General features: G+C 44.9%; 1 protein-coding gene across 2 annotated transcripts in view; it reads right to left on the bottom strand.

Moving 5' to 3' along the window:
* The window catches only part of LOC111867896 (hepatic leukemia factor), a 290,075-nt gene that overhangs the window by 42,419 nt on the left and 220,772 nt on the right, over window positions 1–26,884 (bottom strand). The window lies entirely within an intron of this gene.

The following is a 26,884-nucleotide window of genomic DNA, read 5'->3' as shown; positions in this document are numbered from 1 at the left end:
AAAATCTGTCGCCAAACCAAATACCACTCACTGTCGTACATAATAACTGCTGAAGCTTGCGCTGGAGTCACACTGGCGCCCTCGAACGAGCGGTGCCATCAATGGCATGGTGCAGGTACTAAGTATCATGGCCGCTGGCTTCCCACCGCGGCGGCCCGGGTTCGGTCAAATGGGATTTGTGGTGGACAGAGTGGCGCTGGGGCGTTTTCTCCGAGTACTTCGGTTTCCCCTGCCAATCTTCATTCCACCGAATTCTCCATCATCATAATCACCCGGGGCAGGCTACAATAGGCCAATCAGTGGCCGCCGTGCCGAGTGGACCCAGTTGGACTCCACCCTTCCACTAAGCGAATTAAACAAATTAGTAAGTATCATTATAATCTGTCCACTGATTCAAAATCTATTAATGGGCCAAAGCAATGCACATGTGAATAACATTATGCCATAGATCTTCCCTCGCAAAATAATAAAAATTTGACGAAAACGAAAGGTCGAGAGCAATTTCCGATTTGTATGCTACTTTTTACATACTTTGGCTAGGAATATATGCGTCATCATTTTATGTTGTCATGATTTTGCGTGACTCTCGACGGGGTTTTGAATAATTGTATTTACTGACCACGTATGGATCCTAAATACAAGCAATTATAACTCTCACTAAATATGACTGTCTTCTCAGCCTTCCCAAGTCGCTTCCTGGTGACGGGTGTTAACACTCACCGCTTCTGTCCTTACCGTGTGGCACCTATACCACGACTGAACTCAGTCTTCAGTTCGTCCTGCTTATAACACCTCAACACGGACCAACAGGAAACACAGGTCTTCAATCGTTGCTCAAATCGTTTCCGTGGGAACATGTTCTGTTTGCGAAGCGCGTTCCCCAGTAACGGCTCTATAAATAACAATACTGAGGAATACTGCGAGAAACTTCAAGTAGACAGATTCCAACCCGCGATCGGGTGACATCAGAATGAACTGACAAGAGTGTACTCCATATGGAGTACATATCTGTTCCGTAAACCTTTCTTGATAATTTTGCACGCCTTTGTCAGTCTTGGTGTCCATTCATTGCTAACACAAATCTGTTGTTGAAAATCTGATCGCAGCACAGACGTTACATAAAAACTAGGTCACTGGATCTCAATGTAGAGGTTTCTTACATGTTCTATACCAGTTTGGCTGGGGCCACACGAGCGCACAAAATGCGTCCCTTGTAATGAACTTCGTGACGTCCTTTGTAGAAATAAACAAGAGAGGCGAATGCTTCGCTTTCTTCTGGCTCCATTGCAGACAAAAAACTACTCACCGCATTCTGTAACTGTGTGATGTCCTCAGCAACGTCCGTCATATAGTACGTTCGTTACAACGGTCGCATTTTTTGCGCTCGTGTGGCCCCAGCCTTATTTGCTTGACGAGGGTTTATTTTTGTATGCAATGTACAAATTCGATTTTTGTGCCATGTAGAAATTATACTGAACCTGTAAGAATTACAATTAAATTCAGCCAACAATGACAGTGCAGAAAGCCCCCAAAAAATCGCTCAGTAGTGCCGCAGACGAGACAGATGAGAGGAACCGCATCCATGTGTGTTCACTTCTTGGACTTCGTACCGGCTTGTACCAGCTTCGTCCTCCACATCCCTCAAAAGGAAGGTGATTGTTTAATGATGTCTGTGTGGGGGGGGGGTGTAGAGGGGACGCCATTCTTCTCCGTCATGGACCGCGGAATTCTCGTTACGTTACTGTATGCAAGGAAGTTCCCACAATTTCGTGGAGCCTTCTCAAACATAATGACAATACAGAAGTTCCCAGCATCCTCTACGCGTGTCAAGGCGCATGCGCGACCCTCTGGGAAGCAGATACGATAATGGAATAGAACATCATTCCATACTACAGCAGGAATTGGCAAAATGTGGCACCTGGTGCCAAGCACATGTTAGGAAAAAGTTCCTTTATACATTTCTACATTTTCCCTGATGCACACGCGGCGCAGTCACCGTACGTAAATACTGGCTCTACCCAATGTAATGTATGTACGCCGTTCTAACAGATCTTAGAGGTTACTCAATTTACATTGTGCTTATTTAAATTAAGCACCACGCCATGAAGACGTGTGTGGGAATGAAGGTAGAGCTCCACCACTCTTAAACTCGGCACTAGATGGAGACGAGTGGTCAGCTTCACGCCCCAGCCGTGTTATCCTCGGTACCCATCATATAGGAGGTTGGGTGCGACTCAAAGCCGGCCTAGCCGATATGGAGACGAAAACAGAACCTCAATTCCGCAGTCGTCCAGCCGGTAGCCCAGTCGCAATACCGACTGAGATGTAATTAATTAAATACAAAAAAAAAAAACAGTCCGTGGCTTGAATCCGCAACCGACCGAGCGACCGCCGCTTGTCGGCGAAGTTAATGCCAAATTTAGCGAATAGAGAGCGTTGCGTGGTCAGCGCAACCAATACCCATGGCCGTTAATCTCGGTTTCTAGACCGGAGCCGCTATTTCCTTGAAATAGCTCCTCAATTATCCTCACGAGGCTGAGTGGACCCCGTTCCAGACACACTACTTTTCAGAAAATCTTGTAGCGTCGAGAACCCGGCACCTCCGGATCTGTAGCCATGAACTCTGACCACTAGACCACGGAGGCGGTCAATTAAATATCAATGCATTTAATTTATTTATTCACATATTTCGTTTATATGATTCAGCACATGGGTTAACGCGTAGCAACGTCCTATCCATTCGTTTCCTTACGTTGGCCGCATACTCTTCATTTGATTGGTTTTGAAGCCGTCGGATTTTTCCTTCAGCAGAATATAAAATACCAAGTGGTCCATATCCTGGCTTATTTGCCTCTCTTGGAAATAGCGGCGAGAACACGCGGGTAAATCTGGCAGTGTATCCGGAAACGTCACGGATCACTTCCAGGTGGTGATTTAATCTCCGTGCCTCTCGATGCGAACGCTATTGATGGGCTGCACTCGCGCATAGCCTCTCTGTAGTTAATTTGCTTCGCGTGTATCCACTGTAAGCAGCTATCGTTATGGAGCCGGCGAGTGGCGCTTCAATCGGCGTTCTTGCGAGCTAAGAGCGAAAACATGCCTAAACGCTATACATATACATACATATATATTAAATGAACGAACATAAATCGAGATTTTGAGTGAAATGCATGTCTGGAGATCCATAATATGCCTACACGTTTCTGCTGTTTTAAATCACTACAGGGACTTAATGCAAAATAAAGCAAAATAATGTGTAGTATAGACCCGTTTCTAAGCGGTGACTTTGTAAACAGCGGCCGTTGCTAGGCAATGTATGGAAAAAAACACGCACGCAACAATAGAACGGAGTTATGCAACCCATTTCTTAGTAAAGGCTACGTGAACACGTTCCTGTGGAAACAAACGTGCGCAACAATAGAAGAGCAGTGTTTTCGATGGTGTCTGCGCCGAGGAGTTATCTCGAAGACAATTAAGCTGACCAGTTAAGGAGAGTAACCCGTGTGGAGGCGGGTTCGAATACCTCCACCCTAGCCCTGCGAGTTGTAGGAGGCGACGAAAGGGAAACCCAGTGCGCGGGGGTATGACTGGGCCACCGTGTTCTGGGGGATTATAAATACGGGGACCTCGCCCTCCCGGTTGGGGGAGTCTCGAATCTGAGACAGTAAAATGTGGTCATGAGTCCAGCGGGACTCGGACCTGAGAATAACTGCGCTGGCGAAGACCAGCAGCACGACAGACCCATCATCTCGTTAGGGAGGTTGTTACATAAGGGCTATAACCGCAAGTGTTCAGTTGGAAAATAAAATTACTGGTCGTGAGTCTGAAGGGGCTTGGCGCCAAGAAGAACCGACTGGCGGTAAACCGTCAGTCGTAAAGGAACTCTGACTCTTACTCTTACTCTTACTAGTTCAGTTGAGTGGAATGAAGCGAAGTAGTTGGTTGGTGACTGAGAGAGTTCAGTTGCGGGATATTCATCGGACAGTAACGACGTGAGCTCAGAAACTGAAAATCTCCCTTGTTAAGATCCTTTACCAGGAAACGACTAGTGAAAGCAAACTGAGAAGACTTAGCGTGTGTTAGTGATTTGTAAAGTGTGGGGATCAGCGACAGCTCTGTAATTACTTGTAGTTCCGAGTGGTGTATATGAGTGGTCAATAAATCCATTCACCAATCCACACCCCGTCTACAGTCACACACCTAAATCGTGAAACTATGGAAAAGGCGTGAGACGCCATATACAGATTCTGTAGGATTTGAGGTTCTCTCAGCAGTGGCCATGAAGAGTACTATCTTCTGGGATACAACACCGTGTAGTCCGTTGAAAGTCAACGGATGTTTCGGAATAAAATATCGCCTCCATCTTCAGAGCCTATGAATAAGCCGAGTAAGATACCAGCATTCCACCTGCTTTTACGTTATATTACTCAGCTTATTCTACGATCCTGAAGATGGAGGCAATATGTTCCCCCAAAACGTCAGTTGACTGTCAACGGACTACACGGCGTTATATCCCATAAACCAGTATTATCCATGTACATATTCCGTTTAGTGCGTAATATGTCTACCACACTGAGTACTCTACTCAGAGTCTTCTGACAGCCTATACCTGCAAGTACAGTCAGTGCAAGTAACTGAAGCGTATTTAACCATCTTTAGAGTAAATATTTCTCCTCGCTTGGTCTTCCGGTCCGTCATCACTTCGAAATAGCTCTGCCGTCCACGGGCAATATTAATTTCCAATCGTCGCTCTCTGTAATCTGCAGCCCAGGTCTTTAGGCTGCTTCTCATGTCGCAATGCATGACCTGTGTGTCCAGGAGAACTGGCTACTCCTTTTTAAACCGCCTGGAGATCAGTCAGATGAAACATTCTGTTCAGTTTGTCTTCGAAGTTAGCCTGGTATCCAAGTTAAATTCGAAGATGTAAAGGACGGATGGCCGGTCACGGTAGCCGAGCGGTCTAAGGCATGTACTGTGCGTTTTTCTGTGTTTGTGTACAGGCAGAGGCCTTGCGACGAGCTGATCACCCGCCCAAGGAGTCCTACCGTATGTGTAAGATCTAGAAAAACCGAAGTGAACGGAGAAGTTCATGGAGATAGGCCTAGGCCCACTAGTACTGTAGTGCCAGGGGGGGGGGATGACGGATGCATTATAAAATGTACGTTTCTAAGGAAGAGCAAACTTCTCACACTTAATTACCTTCTCACTAATTGTTGGCACAACTGACTGACTCCTTGAGAAAATCGTAGCTGTTAAGCTGATCAAGTAATTACTCGCTTTAATGACACATGAATGTTCATTACTCTATCCATAAAACCGCGCCATTCTACTACATCACGAGATCGGCCTACTATTTCTGAGATATATTTAATATTATCCTCCTGTGTCTTATATTTCCTAGCTGGTGTCAACCCTTGAGATTTACCGTAATTTCCTTCATGCACAGCGCATGTGCAGTCTGCCGCACCCTTCTCAATTCAATCAAGCTAATAGTACGGTGAAAGGCTTCACATGAATTATGGAGCTCCTTCAAGGTACAGTTTTCTCCAGGTTCCTCTGCCCTGCTCTTTCCGAGATACAGAAATTCAAATCCATACCGTTCTTCCATTAGTAAGTTTTAACTAACGACGCTGTATGGCGTCGCCTCTTTTCGTAACCCGAGTTCTTTCTTTGGAGTGAAAGATCAAGTTTCACACCCGTATAAATATCTAGAGGTTGGGTATCACAAATTCAAAACCGCTACACTTGGGAAAGGTGAATATACAGGTTCGTAATTACGTATTATACAGGTGCCCGGGGCCATTCTGAGACTTTGTTGCACTGCAGAAATAAATGTCCCCCTCGAAATCACCGTGTCAGATGCTTGTAAGTTATAAAAGAAAACACACAATACAGGCCTAACTGAAGACACCTACACAGCGAAACTTTAGTGCAGTAAACCGGTCATCCCAGTTCAATCATATCGTAGTTCTTCTAACGGTCACAAATGATCTCAAACATTGTATAGGCCTACCAAATAATTTACAATTACCGTAAAAATTTAAGCAACTTGGAAAAAAAAACAGAAATTGGGTTTATGATAAAAAAAAATACCTTCTTTACAAGAACATACGTAAATTAAAATGAAGATCTGAGGCGATCTGAACAGGAATAATGCTGCTGGAGCGCCACTATTACCACGTATCTTCATCTAGTACTGAAGTTACGAATGACTGGAGATTTGTTTCCATTCCCCTTCATCATCATCATCATCAGTAATCTGTCAGACGACAGGTCCACAGTCTCTTCCAAAACAGTTTCTCCACTTAATGCGATCTTCTGTTTTTGGAAAGAGACTATCCAGGAAAAGTGATAATGTGGTAGTTTTTCCATTTGCTTTCCACATCGCAGTACAACAGCCGTTCAAACCACTCTGGTCACGCCTGTTGCTATACGAACTTGAACCATCATTGAGCATCATTTGCTCTGTGCTTCAAGTCGCTGCTGATGACGCTGCTTCCGACGTTGGTTTTTGGTGTCTCTCTTCGTCTGATGCCTACCCTTTGACCTGTCCAGCAAGGGAGGCTCTGCCAGTAGCTACGCTACCGCTGGTATAGCTCTCAGGGTCCTTGGCATACTCAAACCCCCTCACCACGATAAGGTGGAGACACCAACGAGGGGGCCATTCCCCTTACAGGTCTTGAAATCGTGATACTTTGTTTTATTGCTAGTGGGGTGGGACTAAGTCCCTTGTACTGCGGCCACTTCTGGTCTATTGTACCAGCACCAGATGATAGGTGAGGGTGATTGTGGAGCAATTGGTGGAATGAAGATTGGCAGGGGAAACCGAAGTACTCGGAGAAGACCTGCCCCAGCGCCACTTTGTCCACAAGAAATCCCACTTGACCAGATCCGGGATCGAACCCGGGCCGCCGCGGTGGGAAGCCAGCGACTAACCGCTTGAGCTATGGCGCGGCCTCGAGCGTGGTACTTATGTGGACACGTTATCTTTTCACGAGCTCTCTGCGCAAAACGCATACAATACCGTTCTCACGGTCTTGTCGCTTGCAGATTTCTTATACTTTTTCTTCTACCCTGAAGATGGAGGCGATATGTTCCTCCGAAACGTCGGTTAACACCACATATACACGGTGCCAAATCCCAGAAGACTGCTTTCTTCATACAATAAACGGTCACGTCTCTTTACCCGTAGGTTTCATCACAGTAAGTAGGCATACGCAACGATTTCCATTAAATTCGTTACTGAGACTCCACATTAAAAGTTTCAGAGCGAATTCAAAACGAAATAAAATGTAAGATAATTTTTTATTATCCACAGTGCCGTGTGGGTAGTATTATTAGCTCTGCAACAGCAGATCTGTAGGAGCCGGGATACCGACCGGTTACGGCCTGGACAACCCAGAGGTCGGAGATCGAGTACCCGTAGGGTCATGAATTCTTTCTTCTCCATGTCGTCCAAACCGATTCTGGGACCCACCCTGGCTCCTATCCAACGGGTACCGTGGGTACAGCGGCCGGGCCGTGAAGCTGATCACTCATCTCCGGTTAGTGCCGAGGTCAAGAAAAATGTGGATCTATACACCCACACCCCCATACGTCTTCATCGCGTAGTGCTTAATTAGTTACGTTGAGGGACCATTTTAACAGCAGGTGTGCATCTGACACAAGTGGTCATGAATGGTAACGGCGTATGGCGTTTGGAAAGACCATGCGCTACTCTAGAGCAAACGCTTTCATTTGGTTGCCTTTAACAATCACGTGGCGGAGGTGAGAATAGCTACACAGACACCGGAGTGCAAACGTATAAATCCATATGACCTTGTTGCTGAGTGTGTAAACAGAGTGATGCTGTTCTGGCAAACACTTCACGTGTTTTCTGAAGGCGACTGTTCCTTAGCAAAAACCCGGCCCAACCAACGAGGTATTCTTCGTTTTTCAGATGACTGGGGAAAATGTTACTTATCCCCAATGGTCCTGCCGCGCGGTAGCGTAATTGGTTGAGGCACTATGCTACAAGCCAGAAGGTCGCCATTTCGATTGCCGATGAGGTCACTGGATTTTTCAATTGACCTAATCCTTCCAGCCGTAATATGGCCCTGGGGTAGACTCAACCTCTAACAGAAATGAGTACCAGGAATCTTCAGGGGGGGGGTGTAAAGGGCGGGCGGCGGCGTAAAATTGATCTCACCGCCATCCCAGAGCCGATTGTATAGAAAATGTGGGAGCCTCGACGACCAACAACCCTATGGGCCTCCACAGCCAGTTACAGCGATAGCTTTACATCCCTAATGGCCCAGGCTTTATCATGTTTTTAGACTCGTCCGTAATTATGAGTTGAAACAAAGACATCTATCGGAAGCGTCACATTTTTATGTCTGCGAAAAGCAAACCGATAAGAGCTGAAAGGATTTCAATGAAATCTGGCAATGGAAATTGTTATTAAAATCTGTCAACAAATTCCAATTCTGGATAAATCCAGATAACAATAAAGGGCACTTCACATCAAGCCATACGTGTTCCCATTGGCATCTTAAGCATAAATCGCTAAGTATTTACTGGAGCAAGAAATGCTCCGAACAAATTTATAGAATTAAACATTAATTTTATGCGTAATGCACTTTTATCTTAAGTCTTAAGATTTACGAGATAATTAAACAAAAGCGATTCCTATGTTGTGTAATCAGATATGGAGGGCGAACAGTTTCACTGAATTTCTAGAAGCAGAGTCAGAGTTGCTTTGCGACTGGCGGTTTAACGCCAATCAGTTCGTCTTGGCTTCAAGCCCCTTGAGACTCATGACACAGTAGTTTTATTTTCCAGCTGAACACTTGCGGTTATAGCCCTTATGTAACATCCTCCCTAACGAGAGGATGGGTCTTACGTTTACAATTGCTGCTGGCCCTCGCCAGCGCATTCATTCTCAGGTCCCAGTCCCGCGGGACTGATGGCAAGAGTCTACTGCCTCAGATTCCAGACTCCTAAACGTGGAGGCCAGGTTCCCTTATTTTTATCCCCCAGGAATACGGTGGCCCCGTTATACCCCCAGGCACTGGGTTTCCTTTTCGCCGCCTCCTACAACTCGCAGGGCTAGGGTGGAGGTATTTGACCCCGCCTCCACACAGTGTCGTCCTTACTGTCTGAACGTCTCGCCTCTTTCACTCTACCTAACCTGTGAGAGAATATCGGAAGTTACCATTCACGAATTCGGAATTTGAGATCTGTTGAATTATATATATATTTCTTAATTTCTTTAAAGGTTGCCAAATATTTCTGCTTCTGCCTCACTTATTCTACGGGCCTCTGTGGTGGACAAAGTGGCACTCCATCAACTGCTCCACCCTCACCTAACACCACCGCCCTGGGCGATAGCGCACCAAGTGGACTCAGTCTCACCCATCCTATGAAATAATTACTTAATTCCACGATACTGCCTCACAATCACGATTACCAGTCGATGGTAATGGTGTCCAACTTCTCGTTCGACTGAAGAAATCAATGCCTTACCACTGGTAAAAACCCTACAGTGGCACTTATTTCAGCAATCTATACACGAAATTACGCAATAGCGTTGAAATATCAGAATTTACAAAGCGTTTTCTGTTTTCAAACAAAGACTAGAATGAGGTAATTCTAATTTACCACACGATTTTACGTATAAGGATTTGTGGCAACTGTTGAACAGTTACACCACAATTCTGTCATACATTTATGTTCTCTGAAATAATTTTTTTTTCCTCGTCACTACAGCCCCAGTGGGCCTAGGCCTACCTCCATGAACTTCTCCGTTCACTTCGGTTTTTCTAGATCTTAAGACATACGGTAGGACTCCTTGGGCGGGTGATCAGCTCGTCGCAAGGCCTCTACCTGTACACAAACACAGGAAAACGCACACAAACATCCATGCCCTGAGTGGGATTCGAACCTACGATCCCGGCTTCCGAGCGAGCGAAGACAGCTGAAATCATTATACCTGACATATTTTTTCCGTTATTTAAGATACTTGTGGTAAGGGTTAGACTCGCAAACAAAATATATTTAATCTAGCAATTTTACGCTCACTAAGCCAGGGACACCATTGGCGATAGCGAAAGCAGAGCCTACGGCGACAAGCGGCCATCTTATCACAGTTACGGTACGTGTGCTGTTGGCGCCTCTGCTGATGATTGCAGCAACCCGCAGTGATGTAGAGTCCTGCGTTTCAGACTTTTAGTAGTGTCACCTGTGAACACTGCACAGTCATGTATTTACAAGTACATTTTGTGTGCCCAGATAAGAGAATGCTGCCGTATGTTTGCAGAAGCATTTCTTTGCCTGCGGTGTTATACTGGATTCAACAGCGAATTTCGAGGAGAGTGAAGCACCATTTAACAAAGGTTTCGCTCACTACGAAGAGAAAAGGTGTGGGGAGGTGCTAAATCGCCCTTTCACTTGAGGATGAAAACAGACCAAGTTTCAGAAACGCGGCGTCCTTTCAGAATATCACAAGACGAACAAAGCACTGAAACCCTGTCATCACAAGTGTAACATCGTCACAATCCTTCAGAACTTGTACAAGATAATATTTCTCTTTCAGATCTTCAGCATTTATTTCAAATATCCGTCGGTGTGGTGAATATTTAGCGAAATGCAACAAAAACAATTTAATTCTGAAAATACTTATATCTTCCGCGATATAACGCCGTGTAGTCCGCTGAAAGTCAGCCGACGTTTCGAAGGAATATGCCGCCTCCATATTCAGAGTCGCATAATAAGTCGAGAAAAAATCAGCATGAAAGCAGGCGACAAGCAGAGCAATCGGCTTACCGAAACGTCCGATTATATAGGGAAATGCAAGACAACAAGCCAGTTCCCGTTGGCTCGACCGTAGGACAGAATGAACCTCCAGTACCCACTGGCTCTCTCTCTCTCTCACACACACACACACATACACTCAAGCGAACCAATAACCAGCATGGCCCTCAAAAGGACCGGTTTACCTGGTCTATGAACAGAGAAGGGACACTCTGTAAGAATGTAGGAGATGAGTCGTGTGTGGGGATTGTGGCGTGCGGTCCAGGCAGAAGGAGCACAGAGGTAGCGGTTGGAAGCTGAGAGACCACGGTGGAGACTTAGCCTGATGAGCGCCCGGTCCCTTAGAACTTCCGGTTGTGTCATCCTACGTAATTTCATTTTGTAACGAAATGCGACCACTCCCCGATGACCGATTCGCATCTACAGTAAATGACCACCAGCAAAATTAAGGCATGCAATATAGCAAAGGACCTTTCTCACATGCTCAGATGTGAGTATACTTTTTCACCCTTGTAGGATTTTGAAGTTTTAACAGGATTTTCAACGGACTAAACGGCGTTACATCCCGGAAGATAGAACAATTTTTTTCAATCTTCTTTGTTACCGTTGGAAAATTGCTGTGACGACCGGTCTCACAGTTAAGTCTGCCGCAACGTCCACTCTCAATCCGAACAACAAACCACTAACACCAGACGCATCCTATAGGAGTTCCATATTTGTCGGCAGAGTACAGCCCTAAGGAGCTTCACACTGTTCACACTTTGTGGTCTACTTCCCACATAATTCGAGGCTATACAGTAGCTACTGTTGTTGGCCGCGCCATAGCTCAAGCGTTTAGCCGCTGGCTTCCCACCGCGGTGGCCCGGGTTCTATCCCGGGTCTGGTCAAGTGGTGGACAAAGTGGCGCTGGGGCAGGTTTTCTCCGAGTAGTTCGGTTTCCCCTGCCAATCTTTATTCCATCAAATGATCCACAATCACCCTCACCTATCATCTGGGGCTGGAACAAAAGGCCAGAAGTGGCCGCAGTACAAGGGACTTAGTCCCACCTCACTAGCAATAAAAAAACTACTGTTATTGATATGGATTCATTAAACAGGCCTTTTAATCTTTCTTACTATCTTACTCATCGCCCTCGTTTTTCTATTTCTCCTCCTATTCCTCGTATCCCGTCCTCTTGTGGCATAAATTAACAAGACTAATTGCCAACGTAGGCCTCTTCGTTTGCCAGCGCTGGGTTCAAGCACTGGGTGTTGCATTGCAACGAAAAATACGTTTCCTGATTGTTCATTTAGGGTGTGAAAGGGATATCGTACATGAAAAAGCAACCATTTTGCATACAAGATTCAATGTGATGTTCGTTTTCGTTTGTCAAGAACTTGAAAAAAAAAAAGACACGCATTTCCGGGAAATGGACCCTAACCTATCCAAGGTTTGTTATTCTACAAAATATTTACACCGTATGTCATCTACGCAAAAAGTTTAACTCCCAAAAATAATGAACAACGTGCAATGATAGAAACGGACGGAAGAACAAGACACATATTGTTGAAGTGTGAAATTAGACATCATATAAAAATTTATTATTGTACATTTCAATTTGTGAATACTAACTAACGTCGAGAATCATCAAAACACAGTATTGAACCTTCGGGTTTCGTAACATTTCTTGACCAACTGAACAACTAATAGCTTCTAAAGGTAGACCCTGCTCCACGGATATAGTTTCAGCCACATCCTTATCAAATCTTCTGTAATGTCCACGTGGCATGTCGCACCTTGCGAACGCAACCTAGCGGAAGGAAAGTCTTGTTAAGGGTCTTCGAATTTCCCACCGCCGTAGGAATACCAAAAGGATGGTGATAATCAGGGCCCGGATTTTGATGACCTTTAAATATTAAAAAAAAAGACCTGTAAAATGACCGAAAAAATCCAGAAAAATGACCTAAAGGAGAAAAGAAAGAACACTTCGCTTCCATGTTATTCACATTTCAGAAAACATATGAAGAAAAATTCCCTAAAATGGCCAAAAATAACAAGAAATGCCCTTAAGAAATTACCTATAAAATTTACATTTCTGTAACCAGCAGCTCATATCCGAGATTTATATATTTAAGAGCATCGCATAGGATACAAGGAAAAAAGACGACATGGCATCAAAATCCGGGTCCTGGTGATAATATACAAACAAAACAAACTCCGTGGTCAGTAGTCCGCAAGCGAACTATACCGACCGAGCGACAGTCGCTTGTCGGCGAAGTTAGTGCTAACTTTTGCGGATAGAGGGTGTCACGTGGTCAGCGCAACGGATTCCCACGGCAATTAATCTCGGTTTTCTAGACGGGAGGCGCTGTTTTTCCATTCAAGTAGCTCCTCAATTATCCTCACGAGGCTGAGTGAACCACATTCCAGACCAACTGCTTCTCAGAAACTCTGGTAGCGCCGGGAATCGAACCCGAGACCTCTGGACATGTAGGCAGGAACTCTAACCACTTGAACACAGATAATTTAATAATTTTTTGAAGAGGACCTATCTGCCTGAGTCACAAACTGACGATGACGCACCCTCGTTCCCATGGCAGATCGAATGTACGCGTAGCACGCGCATGCAGGAAGAATTAATATTCGTATGTTAGGAAAGCGTCCTCTGCACGTTCATGAATGCGATGCTCACGCGTTACTGCAGAGTGAATCTTTTACTGCTCTCCTGGCGTTCGGCACCAAAGCATAATATTCGCAGAAGTCAATGAGCAGAGTTTCAAAGCTGCGTCTCCAATCATGTAAGCTTTCTTTACTAGTGACAGCTTTTACGATGCTTTCACCAGTCTGGTTGTCTCTTCATGGAAACCTCGGTCGTGTCCAGCTTCATGAGTTTCAATCACCGAAGTTTCGCAGCAAAAGTTCTGTTGGCTTGTAGGCTGTTTTCAAATCTGGTTCCAGCAATTCAGGCCTCATAACATCAGTGCTGAGAACTTCACTGCATGTGAAGCACTCCCATTTTCCATGAAAATAAGAGAAGAATATTTCCTGTATGATTGTTCTAGAGCCCAGCAACAAAAAGAAAGTGACTAAAATATTAATTATTTTAACAATTCCCAACGGCGTTCATTGCAGTCGACTAAGCTTATCTACGGTTTATGACATACATGAAAAAGTCGATTTGTGGCCTTGAGCAAGGCAGATTTTATGATGGGCCAATATGGCAGAAAATCGGAATTTCCCACCAACTTCTGGGGAAAGTCTCTCATATCGAAAAATCTTTCCAGCGGTTTAGGCGCTGATACTACGTCACAGACAGAGGGCAGACATTGCAGTGTGAGATTTGTGTCTACAGCCCCGTGAGTGAGATGTGTCCGCCATAAACGAACATCAAGGCCAATGAGACACTTGATAAATATGTGTACTCCAATGGGGAACACCTTTCCACTGTTTATAGTCCGGGGTATGACGTCTTTGAGAAAGAACCAGTTCGGGCTAGTATGTTGTGAGGCAGGGGTCTGCCAGACTACGTGATGAACTTGGCTCAAACTTCATTTCAACTTAGCAGTTTTCATGAAGTTAGGGTATGAAGTGCCGATCGCAGTGGCCGCGCGGTCCGAGGCATGAACCGTCTCCGCCTGCTCCAACATTTTGATCGTGGATTCGAATCCCACTCAAGGCATGGATGTCTGTGTGCGTCTATTCTGTGATTATGTTAGGTGGCGGCCTTGTGGCGGGCTGATCTCCTGTCCATGGTGTCCTACCGACTGTGTAGCGAATTTAGAAACTTAAAAAAGGGCCAGGGCCCAACAAAGGGCTGTAGAGCCATAGACAGAAAGACAGAGAGAGAAAGAGATAGATAGACAGGTAGGTAGGTAGACTGACAGGTAGGTAGGTAGGTAGGTACGTAGACAAATAGAAAGATAGATAGATAGGGTATGAAATAACGTCGATGTATCTCGTAATTACCTTGCTCACCTTCAGGGCAATAATTTAGGGAATTAATATATTGTCACATGTTGAGTGCACAACGCGACAAATAACTTCACGCCTTATTGGATATAGCGAATTTATTCCTCATTCGCTCTTACAATCTCACAGTTTACAATCTCACAATTACTGCCCTCGGCAGTATCATAAATTATCACATCAAATCTTCTAACCACGTGTTCGTGCCTCCTTCCCGCGACTGCTGCTACATTTCAACTGACTCCTTAGTCAAAGTCAAAGTCAAAGTCACATTGCGACTGACGGTCGGTCAGTCTGTCTGTCTTGGTGTCGAGCCCCGACTGGGGCTCATGGCAAGATTTTTCTTTTCTTTGTATGAAAGTTACTGTCCTGTTCATTTGGGGCACCCTCTCTGACGAGAGGTCGGGTCTGTCATTTTTCAGTCATAGTCTGTGTTAGTAAGTCCATTGTCAGTATTTACATATATTTACAATCTAAACTTAATTCCTATTCTTATGTACAATATATACAAGGCCTCTGTCAACCCAGGCATTGTACAGCAGACCGTGCCCTATTTCTAGTAGTATTCGCTACCACAGTAGCCTAGTCACTTGAACGGTAGTATGCCTGACCGCCGCCAAGTTTAAGCCTCTTATACTTTCTGTGTCTGGCTTCGCCTTGTCCGATGTTGCGAACATTCTCATTTTCATTATTTTGTATGACTTCTGCTTGTTTCCTGCATAATTCTGTTATATAGTCATACGTATGGGATTTTAACTGACTCCTTAGGCAGTGTAGTTCTCTTATAAACCCTCAGCCAGACAACGGAATGCGCCTTGCTTCCTTGTTGCCTACTCGTCTTGTTTACAGGTGTTGCTGGGCAACGCTGTCGAGAGTTGTCTCCTGCTGCGTAGCAACTGCGGTATCCCCCAATACGTCACCGCGGGGGAGGGGGCGCCCACCGAGCGTTGCGTACTTATGGAGGGAGTGGGGGCAGGTGACGTCACTCGCGAGACGCAGAGTTCACGTGACCCCCACTTCCCGTTGCGCCATCCACGTCATACTGCTCCCTTCTAAAGGCTGTTCGTCCCGAACAGCCTAACGGTATATCCCCGTTCCTTTTATTTGCAGACTGTTCTTGCAACGTCTTCTTTTTTTGTCCGGCTACTCCTCTTGCAGCGACTATTCTCCGTCCGTTACATCCGCTCCCCTCTTAAGACCAGCTCGTCTCGAGCGGTTTCCTGTTAACTTGCCAGAAGATCCAGTTGTATCACTTTCGTCCCTCACATTCATCCATCGCACATTCATTCTCTCTGGGGAGGCCGGTTCTTCTACATTACCGGTTCCTCCTCTGCTTGAAGTCTTTTTCCGTTTTGGAGGAGGTCGTCCCCTCCACAAAGTCCAATCCAGGATTCTCCGAGTCCTGCTGGAAGTCTTGGGCATTCGTTTAGTATTTTTCGGACCGTAGGCCCACGTCACAATATGACTAATTCGCCTATTCCAGTTCTTTAATTAATCTAATTAACCGGATTAATCAGTACCAATCACAAACATCCGCTGCTGGACATCACTTTAACCTTGATCTATCCAATTCACATGAAGGATTTTACATAAGATACATTTTAATATTATACTCGAAGCTATGTCTGACTCTCCCAAGTTTCTTTTCTTGAGGTTCTCTGACAAGAAACTATATAGGCCTATGAATTCATACATGGTCCCATATATGTATATTTATCATCACAATATTAGGTCAGGAAGACAGGTTCCGAGTCACAGTGACTGAAGTAACATCAGCTCAGGCAGAAGTGACTATTATTGGCTACGACAGATAAGAAGTTCACTTTGATCTGTTCCTGCACAGCAGCGCAGTGGCTCAGCTCCAAGTTCGGAGTGGCGAACTGTCAAATAACAGACCATGACGAAAACGTAATATCAGGTCCAATTCCTAGACCACAGGCGTGAATTTATTTCAACTCATGGACCACGTTGGACTATTTCGAAGTGCCAGCGGGTTGAGCAGACTCGTGAGAAAATTCTATAATAAAAAAACTGTTTCGTAAGCACAATATATTTGCAATGACTGAAGTTACTGTGACGGGCGGATTTCTTTAACTTTATTTATTTCTCAGCCAGTAACTAGGATAAAAAATGTGGACCTTTGTTTTATAGCGCATTAAGGTCTAGAGCTACAGTATCGTATTGTGCAATTTCATATCCTTTGACTATAGATTAGGGCATCGGCAAACAAGTGAAGATGTAATGTTTCTATATCGCCCTTAAACCTAGTCTCAGAATACAGATTATGTTTATAGTTATTTAGGGGTTCAGCATCACTTGGAGGCCGTATTTCGCTTGAATGTAAAATACATTGATAAGGCTATGCGAGGCGGACAGACATGGGGAACTTATTTCAAGCATTAGCCAGTTACTCATGTGGACTGAGTCTTGGGTTACTTAAGGGGGTTCTGGCCTTCTTCATCATCCGAGTAGAACATAACGTTATGGAAACTGGAGCTGCTTCCATCTTCAGGTGAAAGTATAGGGAAACATCTACTCAGCTGGTTGCATTAGGAAGGCCTAACCTCAATCCCGCCGGTCACGGTAACCAAGCGGTCTAAGGCATGAACTGTCTTCGTTCGCTCCGAAGCCGGGATCGTGGGTTTGAATCCCACTCAGGGCATGAATATTTGGTGTATGTGTGTGTATTTTTTTTTTGTTTGTGTTGTCCTGTGTTCAGGTAGAGGCATGGCGACGAGCTGATCAGCCGTCCAAGGAGTCCTACAGTCTGTAAAATGATCAAGAGACTGAGAGATCAGCTCTATGCTCCAAAGTGGGAGCGAGAGGAGAAGAAATCTCAATCACTGGATAACTTAAATTAATAAAGTGAAACTATATAAGCTCCAAGGATCGGAGTTTTGTCAGTGGGAGATGGTTAAGAAAATTTACAGTCAAAATTATGAAGATGAATGATATAAAACTACGATAAAAAAGGATACAGAAAAAAGAAACGAAAACCCAAAATAAAAGAAACCCAGAAACATTACTGCGGAAGGAATTCAAACATGAGGGTTTCCAACAGCACATGATCGGTATTGCCTAACAGCTATGAGGCAGTTCAAGCTAGTCAAAAATCTTTCACTCTGTTTCTCTAAGATTTCTTTTACTGTTCTTTCCCCACGTTCGTCTACGCCCTAGAACAGAGGAATAGAGGTAGAGATATAACTAGGTAGGCCTAGACTCTAGGGTTCCCGACTTGTATCTCTACCTCTGTTCCTACGACCAAAATGTTGAGTCACATCTTGCAGTCAGTCGTCAGTGCGTGCATGCCACTTCACCTCCAGTACTACGCTTGGCCTGTTCTTGCTGCACCTCCCCGTACATTTCGCTCACTCATGCCAAGGTCATCTGAGTGACAACACGACACTTCCCAAGGCCAACCTGATCCACATCGCTACAAGCGGCACCTTTCTGCACTGCGACAAATGTTCATTCATTTTACGAACATAAAAAACAGTTTGGAACGAAACGACAGGTACGGTTCAATTATCGGACGAGTTATGGTACAGTTTTCGCGAATTTCCTTCAGCTTCTCCAAGGGCATCACCAGGGCCAAGACTGACCCCTTCCAAATCCTTAGACGCTCACCACTCTATCTTGTGCTGTCGAAACTTAGTCGATAGTCTACGAATAAAACATTAATTCACTCCATGGAGAAGAGTCCCTCTTGAGAACATAACAGTCGCTTACATCGTCAACAAATGTCTCGTCTTTTATGGAACCAGACAATTCATTGGTGTTCACTACAGCCCACCGCTGGACTGTGCCCTGAACCAGATGGACAATCCGTATATCTGTTCTCATATCCTATTTCTTTCAGATTATTTTAGAGCACAGTTTGAAAGGTTGCCGCTGTACAGATAACAGAACTGCGTCCGTTCAGCTGAGAAATGCCATTCGGCACGTGAAAACTTGGGCATTGCCGCACCAATAGTGATTTGTTCATCGAACCGCCAACACTGACTTGCATCTGAAAATCAAACGACAAAGAATAGTTCCGTGTTTATGACAAAGACGGATTAAGGAAATGTGAGAAGCAATACGGATCCTGACTGACTGACTCGAACCGCTCGCATACAGCAACGCTTCAGAATTTCTGGCTGTCTCTTATTCTGTTGCTAGTATAATGTCATTAAAAAAATCTATTCATATGTTATACACTTTAATATTGTTATCTCCTAATCTTCCCTTTAGAGTCCCTTTTGTATCAGTAGCCGGGCTAGCGTAGTCGGCTTAGATACTGGACGGCCAAGGGGTCGGAGTTCCGAGTCCCGGTAGGGAGAATAATTTTATATTTTCCACGTCCTCCAGGGCGGCTAGGGGGCCCACCCAGCTTTCTGTCCAATTGTTACCGGGGGCTCTTTCCCCTGGGGTAAACCGACATGGGCCTGAAGCTGACCACTCCCCTCCAACTACTGCCGAGGTCAAGAAAATCTGGATCTCTATATCCACTCCCCCATACGTCTCCACGGTGTAGTGCTTAATTAGTTAAGCACAGGGACAACTTTACCTTCTTCTACCCTATTTTCATTTCTTTCCCCCTTACTTCCTCCCTGTCCTTTAAGTCAATATAGTTGCTAAAACATGAGAGTTCTAAACAACAACTAAAATCCGCCGTGCTATGTACTATGTAATTACTTTACAGTCGTTAAAATGTTTAGGATTTAAAGGTGTATTTTGAGGCCGCGCCATTGCTCAAGCGGTTAGTCGCTGGCTTCCCACCGCGGCGGCCCGGGTTCGATCCCGGGTCTGGTCAAGTGGGATTTGTGGTGGACAAAGTGGCGCTGGGGCAGATTTTCTCAGAGTACTTCGATTTCCCCTGCCAATCTTCATTCCACCAACTGCTCCACAATCACCCTCACCTATCATCTGGGGCTGGTACAGTAGGCCAGAAGTGGCCGCAGTACAAGGGACTTAGTCCCACCCCACTAGCAATAAAAAAAAAGTATATTTTAAGCTAGGTACTGTGTTTGTGTTGTCCTGTGTTTAGCTAGCAGCCTTGCTACGAGCTGATCACTCGTCCAGCGAGTCCTACCGTCTGTGTATAAAAAAAAACTGAGGAAGAGGCCAAGAACCAATAAAGGGCTGTAAAGCCACTGATGAATGAGTGGATGGATTTAAAAGTACTGCCGATCACAGTGGCCACGCGGTGTGAGGCATGAACCGTCTCCGCCCGCTCGAACACTGGGATTGTGGATTCGAATCTCACTCGAGGCATGTATGTGTGCGTTTTTTCTGTGTAGGCAGCGGCCTTGTGGCGGGCTGATCTCCCGCCCAAGGAGTCCTACCGACTGTGTACTGATCAAGAAACTGAAAATGTGGCCAAGGTCCACAAGGGCTGTAGACTCACAGACAGATACACAGACAGAGACAGAGAGACATAGATAGACAGACAGATTTGAAGTTACTAATTTCTTAAAAGTAGATCTGTTTATTTATTTATGTTCTGTATTATACACTACATGCTGATGAGAAGAAATCGCTGGACACTTTCAGCTGCATTTCCTTTCCTGTGTTTCTGTCTCCCTGTCTTCAATTTTTCGAGTTGTCCATTTTACATCGCTACCTGAGCACCGTGTATTTGCGCTCACTGAACAGTCGTGAAGCAAGCACAATAGAATTGCCCAGTTACTTTGTTATTTCATTTTCAAACGGAGGTCACTTAGATTTCTGGAGAGTCATGTTCATTATCATCAAAGCACAATGGAAACAGCTCGACGCAGTGCGCCACAAATCCCTTTTAACAACCTCCACAAATCCCTTTCAACCTCCTGTATCAAACCGGACGTGGGAGGAGACATCCTACTACATCCGGTATATTACGTAATGACAGCAACAAAAAAAGAAAAGTTATTATTGTAACTTTTGGGATATGAATTCCGCGAACTTGCATGTGCGTGAATTCGCCCATTTTTACAGGTCTCAAACAGAGAATATTTTGAGGGCACAAAATTTTGATAACGCGTACGTGTTGCATACACAGTAAGATTTAAGAGTCTGTGACGATGGTATATTAATAATTCAGATTTTGCACATCAACCAGCGATCTGTTTTTATTTAAGAACAATGTTTCGGTGACTGGACTTCGTGTCCGACCTCAGTTGGGCTCAGCCGACAGAGATAGTGCCCATCTCCGGACACCAGACCGAGCAGACCCAACATAAGACAGGAGATATAAACCAAGCACAACATAAACCACCAGCGGGAGTTAAGACAAACTTATATAACTCCACATACACGAGGTCTTGCATCTATGGCCATGCATAATTTAACGGACAGAGTACATTAAATTAGAGGACTATCAAAATAGAAACAAACACTAAAGAGACAAATTCTAAAAGAAGATAGGGACAGCTTTGTCGATTGGGCCCAACTGAGTAGATTTTTGCCTGACGATGGAGAAAGAATCCAGTCTCCGTAACGTTTGTCAATTAAACTAAATAAAATACAGAAAGATGGATAATGTCAAAAACGCAAATTATTTTACAGTAAGATCTGTTCAAAATGCAGTCACAAAGAAACTCAACGCTTTCCGTTCAATGCAGATTCTTACTTTTAGGTAAAAGTATTACATATTACATATGTCGTACAGTAGTAGGTGGGGTATGCGGTAGCGTAGTTGGTTGAGGCACTACGCTACAGCCAAAAGGTCGCGAGTTCGAATCCCAATGAGGTCATTGGATTTTACAATTGATCTTATTATTCCAGCAGCATTATGGCCCTGGGGTCGAATCAGCCTCTGACAGAAATGAGTACCAGGAATCTTCCTGGGGGTAAAGAGCGGCCAGCGTGTAATGCTGACAACCTCACCGTTGTATCTAAGCCGACTGTCAAGAAAATGTAGGAGCCTCGGCATCTCACAACCTATGGGCCTCCACGGCCTGTTACAGGGATACCTTTACACTTTTAGTTTTACATACAGTAGGTAGTCACGTGCCGATCACAGTGGCCGCGCGGTCTAGGGCATGAACTGTCTTCGCCAGTTCGAACTCTTGGATCGTGGGTTCGAATCCCACTGGAGGCATCAATGTCTGTGCGTTTATTCTGTATTTGTGTTCTGTGTGTAGGTAGCGGCCTTGCGAAGGGCTGATCCCACGACCAACGTGTCCCACCGAGTGTGTATAGATTAAGAAACTGAGAAACCGGCCAAGGTTCAAAAAAGGGCTGAACAGCCATAGATACGTGGGTGGATGGATGGATGAACGGATGGACGGACAGATATTAATGTAGGGCCTATTCGTAACTAAAATCGCGCAAGAAATTTATGCTAGGGTATTAATGAGCAGCGCCGGCCACGGTAGCCGAGCGGTCTAAGGCATGTACTGACTTCGCTCGCTTGGAAACCGGGATCGTGTGTTCGAATCCCACTCAGGGTATGGATGTTTAGTTTGTGTGTGTGTGTGGGGGGGGGGTTTCTGTGTTTGTGTACAGGTGCGACGAGCTAATCACCCGCCCAAGGAGTCCTACCGAATGTGTAAGATCTAGAAAAACCGAAGTGAACGGAGAAGTTCACGGAGGTGGGCCTAGGCCCCCTGGGGCTGTAGCGCCAAGGAAAACAATTAATGGGCAGCGAATTTCTTGCCCTCGCTCTGTTGCTACTAAAGCCTATTCAGGCTCTGTACACAAATTCTGTACATGGTCGAGCTTATTTCAGAATAGACTGTTTCTTTCAAACACTGAACGCAAGCATGTACAAGACAAAATGCTGAAGAAAAATACGAAGGCACATGAAGAGAGAGAGAGATAGAGGAAAGCAAGAGAAGAGCACGAAAAAGGGGAGAACACGACGAAAAACCGTCACTCCCCAATATCTGATTTCTTCCTGATCACTTGGATCTATAGATTTGTGGCTGTAACAGGCCACAAGCATAGCAATGAGGCAATAACATGCCGCCAGGTGAATCATGAGAGTAAATCATGCGTAACTGGACCCGTATTTATACACGTGCTGGCGCTCCTTCCTTACCCACAACCGGAAGAGAAATCCGTTTACCGAACATGATGGCTCATTCCTACAGGGAGGAAAACGAGGTTCGACAAACTTTTGAATAGGGAGAGTATGGCACAAGAAACACATACTTCTCAGCGTTTCAAATAAACTGCTTTCATGATATGTATGCACGTATTATGGTATACGCCCGTTTTCCTTTTTTTTTATACAGCTGATCGAGTTCGTGTTAAGAACGAGTAGAAGTTACGGTGGACTGAAAGATGTAAAGTTATCTCTGTAACACGCCGCTGAGGCCCATAGGGTTGTGAGACGTCGAGGCCCGCACATTTTCTAGACAATCGGCTCACAGATAGACAGCCTTAGGCGCCGGCCGCGATTACCCCCAGGAATATTCCTGGCACTCATTTCTGTTACAGGCTGTGTCGACCCCGAGGTCATATTGCGGCTAGAATAATTAGATCAATTGAAAATCCATTGACCTTATTGGGAATCGAACCCCGGGCCTTTTGGCTTGTAGCACAGTACCTCAATCAATTACACTACATCGTGGCCCCTACGTTGATCTTACGTGGATTAAAATTAAATTCGCCCCTAAACTATCAGTGAGTCGGTCACGGTAGCCGAGCGGTCTAAGGCATGTACTGTCTTCGCTCGCTTGGAAACCGGGATCGTGGGTTCGAATCCCACTCAGGGCATGGATGTTTAGTTTGTGTGTGTGCGCTTTTCTGTGTTTGTGTACAGGTAGAGGCCTTGCGACGAGCTGATCACCCGCCCAAGGAGTCCTACCGAATGTGTAAGATCTAGAAAAAACCGAAGTGAACGGAGAAGTTCATGGAGGTAGGCCTAGGCCCACTGCGGCTTTAGTGCCAAGGGGGAAAATAACTACTAGTGAATATTCTTAACACCGAACATAATTGAATTCCGCTGTTATTCTGGAGGCGAAACACACAATCAGACAGGAATGAGTTCCCGTTTTATGCACTTGCAATGTGACAAAACACAAAATGAACAAAACATTTCCACAGTTAAAGATTCCACTTAGCCAACAACAGACGTGACAGGGTCCACTGCCTGATTACATAAGGAACAGAACAGCGAGAAGAGCGAATAAAGGACAGCAGGCCCGCAGAGGAAACAGAAAAAGAAGTACGGAAAAGAAACAATTTAAATAAATAATAAGGAAATAAGAAAGACATGAAAAAAGATATACGAAGCGAATGAAAGAAAGGAAGTACGAAGGAAAAAGAAAAGAAAGTACGACTAAGAAGTGCACGTAAGGAGGAAGAAACAGAGTCATATAAAATGACATATGCTAAAAATACGGGAATTTAGGTCTGCACTTGAGAAAGTCGTTTTTTCAAATATACTCCATACTGTGAACAAGTCGTAACAAATCGGCAATTGTAACTATCTTTAACGAACACACTGTGTGCGCCTAAGGCACGGAAACTCATCCGTAAGTAGGCCAGCAGCGCTGATACAGCAGTTTAATCGAAGCAACTTAGCAAGCGAGAATGCCGTTACATTTTATAATATGCGAAGCACATAACATTTTCAAGTCTGAAGGGCCCTCGTCAGCCTACCTTAGGACCCTAAATGTTGAGCGGAGATGCAAGAGAAGTGGCGTGACGCTTCAAGTTGTGAATGTAGCTTGTTGTGCAAGCGCTGTCATTGATGGACAGGCCAATCATTCATTCGCTATCATGTCCTCGTAGCTTCTGTACACACGCACACAAATCAAGGTTTCTTCACTGCTGAAAGCTGCTTTGGATTTAACAGCACGCCGTCCAGTTTTGCCTGTTGGTAAAGTGCATAAGTAACTACGCATGACTAATTAATTCACTGATTTGTTAATCAACCAACTGACTTGGTCCATTAAATCAATTACTCTTTAAATGATTGACACTCATTAATAAGTTGACAGATTAACTGGCTAAGTATATAACTAACTGGATCGATTAAGTTATGAAATCACTGATAGAAAATAACAAATGAAAGAATTAGTTAATTAACCGACTTAAAAATGCACTGACTACCTGAATAACACTGACTGATTCACTAACACCCTGATTAATTGGTTGCCCGACTCACTAATATGTCTGATTTACATCTAACTCACTGTCTAACTTTTCTTTTTACTGGCTCTGCGGGGCCCCTTGGGTCCTGTCCCCTGTTTTTTTTCAGTTTCATGATCATTTTACAGACGGTATGACTCCTTGGACGAGTGATCAGCTCGTCGCAAGGCCTCTAACTAAACAAAAGACAACACAAACACAGAATAAACAAATACACATACCAGATATCCATGCCTTGTGCGGGATTCGAAGCCACGATCCCGGCCCACACCGCTCGGCTACCGTCACCGGCACTGTCTAACTTACCCGTTATTTAACTGACTCATTAGCCGACTAATTAATTCACTAAATAACGCCGACTCCTCAAATATACGGCTTTATATCAGTATTGCTCTTCCTGTGCAGTGAGGCCTAATGGAAGTACAAATATATCGTTGACAGAGCTAATGAACAGCAGATAGAAATGCCACACTACACGAAGCCGTAAATTACTTTTCCTTGTATTTCGTTAGGTATACGGCACACTGAAAACGTTTCAAGTGAAAGTTGTGGCTCTTTACATATCATTTCACATGCTCAGTTTTTGTGGGCTGCATTGGGCTGTTTCAGTTCCATGTGAAGCAGACGGCACGGCACGGAAGCGGCAGAGAAAGAAACGAGAGTCGCCCGATAGTCTCTAGTTTAGCGTGTCCCTTCCTTCACCATCCGTTACGTGGATTGGAAGCTCAGAAATACCTGCAAAACTCTAGTTGGAAAACTTAAGGGGTTCAGTCCGCCTGCAAGACTTACACGTGGATGGTAGGATGATATAATAATTCTTGGAAGAACTAACCGCCCACTTTACTTCGATGCGACAAGGACCGCATTTTTTTTTTCCCTTGGCACTACAGCCCCAGTGGGCCTAGGCCTACCTCCATGAACTTCTCTGTTCACTTCGGTTTTTCTAGATCTTACACATTCGGTAGGACTCCTTGGGCGGGTGATCAGCTCATTGCAAGGCCTCTACCTGTACACAAACACAGAAAAACGCACACACACAAACTAAACATCCATATGGCCGCACCATAGCTGAAGCGGTTAGTCGCTGGCTTCCCACCGCGGCGGCCCGGGTTCGATCCCGGATCTGGTAAAGTGGGATTTGTGGTGGACAGAGTGGCGCTGGGGCAGGCTTTCTCTAAGTACTTCGGTTTCCCCTGCCAATCTTCATTCCAGCAATTGCTCCACAATCACCCTCACCTATCATCTGGGTTTGGTACAATAGGCCAAAAGTGGCCGCAGTACAAGGGACTTAGTCCCACCCCACTAGCATTAAAAAAAAAGATAGTGGGCAGACACGGATACGCAGACAGCGAGCAAGGTGATCTCATAAGCCTAATATTATTTTTCTAAAGCAAGGAAAATAGGCTAAAAATTTATTTTTGAGAAACAAGGTGTAAACACACGCAGATGGGAGGATAATATTAAGATGGATCTTAGAAAGATGGGATGGGGTGGTGTGGTCCGGACTGGTCTGGCTGAGAGTAGAGATCATTGGAAGGCTCTTGTGAACACGGTAACTGACTTTCGGCTTCCATAAACTACTGGGAAATTCTTCAGTAGCTGCTCAACTGGCGGCCTCTGAAGAAGGGCTCGGCTCCATGGAGTTAGTTAGCTAGTTGGGTGTGAATATGTGGTCTGAATTAAACCGGCTCAGCAGAGGGGTCGATGTGGAGCTTTTGTGAACATGGCAATGAACCACGAGACACTATAAAAGTGGCAAATTTCTTGTCCAGCAGAGTAACTACAGACTTTCCCAGAAAGACAGTGCACCTCCGATTTACTTAGGGTTCGGATTGAACACACGGACTGTGGGACAGACAGAGGGGTGTGCCGTTCTCATTATGCGTTCACTTTCATGCAAAGAAAGCTCAGCAACTCAGCAGTCAGAAAACAGCCTAGTGACACAGTTAAGTGTGCAAGAGAAGCCTAACAAGGCGCGGTGAAGAGAGAGTTACTGATGAAAGTGAAAGGAGTACATTACGTAGTGAAACGTAACACTGCAAGCTTGACTGACATTAACACTCCACTTACGAAGTTCCACCGT

This window comes from Cryptotermes secundus, unplaced genomic scaffold, assembly GCF_002891405.2.
Source record: "Cryptotermes secundus unplaced genomic scaffold, Csec_1.0 scaffold111, whole genome shotgun sequence".
Lineage (NCBI taxonomy): Eukaryota > Metazoa > Arthropoda > Insecta > Blattodea > Kalotermitidae > Cryptotermes > Cryptotermes secundus.
The sequence above is the reverse complement of the archived record's forward strand: the minus strand, read 5'-3'. Positions and strand labels throughout refer to the sequence as shown.